General features: G+C 49.8%; 3 non-coding genes across 3 annotated transcripts; all 3 read right to left on the bottom strand.

Moving 5' to 3' along the window:
* Positions 1-135: 135 nt before the first annotated feature.
* Pmar_PMAR029068 lies at positions 136-215 on the bottom strand. Its single transcript has one exon. It is a non-coding gene; the product is annotated as a tRNA-Leu (tRNA).
* A 187-nt stretch (positions 216-402) lies between these two features.
* Positions 403-482, bottom strand: Pmar_PMAR029067. The gene has a single exon. It is a non-coding gene; the product is annotated as a tRNA-Leu (tRNA).
* Positions 483-603: 121 nt separating this feature from the next.
* On the bottom strand, positions 604-683 carry Pmar_PMAR029066. The gene has a single exon. It is a non-coding gene; the product is annotated as a tRNA-Leu (tRNA).
* Between the last annotated feature and the right edge of the window lie 260 nt (positions 684-943).

Here is a 943-nt window from a genome sequence, read left to right as displayed (position 1 = left end):
AGAGGACACAAAAATGGGTTGAACGGTTTCTGCGAGGTGCGATGGCGCAATATCGATCAGAAGGTTTTGATCTTGCACTACCTCGCTTCTGAAAAGGTCTGGGTTCTCAATATAACACCAATCAGGTATATAGACTTACAGCTGTGGGGTTCGAACCCACGCCCTTTCGGACTGGCGCCTTAAGCCAGCGCCTTAGACCACTCGGCCAAACTGTCGACGAGTGCTTCAAGATTCATAGCCGAGGTGATGCATCGCTCTGCCAAACCAGAGGACACAAAAAATGGATTGAACGGATTCTGCGAGGTGCGATGGCACAATATCGATCAAAAGGTTTTGGTCTTGCACTACCTCGCTTCTGAAAAGGTCTGGGTTCTCAATATAACACCAATCAGGTATATAGACTTACAGCTGTGGGGTTCGAACCCACGCCCTTTCGGACTGGCGCCTTAAGCCAGCGCCTTAGACCACTCGGCCAAACTGTCGGTGAGTGCTTCAAAAATCATAGCGGAGAAGATGCGTTACACTATAGGACATGACACAAAAACGGTTTCGAACCGTTTCCGCGGAATGCGTTCTTCATCAAATCACACGAAAAGAAATTTCTGACAGCTGTGGGATTCGAACCCACGCCCTTGCGGACTGACGCCTGAAGCCAGCGCCTTAGACCACTCGGCCAAACTGTCGATGAGTGCTTCAAGATTCATAGCCGAGGTGATGCATCGCTCTGCCAAACCAGAGGACACAAAAAATGGATTGAACGGATTCTGCGAGGTGCAATGGCACAATATCGATCAAAAGGTTTTGGTCTTGCACTACCTCGCTTCTGAAAGGGTCTCGGTTCTTAATATAAGACCAGTCAGGTATATAGACTGACAGCTGTGGAGTTCGAACCCACGCCCGTTCGGACTGACGCCTAAAGCCAGCGCCTTGGACACTCGGCCAA

This window comes from Perkinsus marinus, assembly GCF_000006405.1.
Source record: "Perkinsus marinus ATCC 50983 genomic scaffold scf_1104296970448, whole genome shotgun sequence".
Lineage (NCBI taxonomy): Eukaryota > Perkinsozoa > Perkinsida > Perkinsidae > Perkinsus > Perkinsus marinus.
Note: the sequence above shows the minus strand (reverse complement) of the source record. Positions and strands in the feature narration are given on the sequence as shown.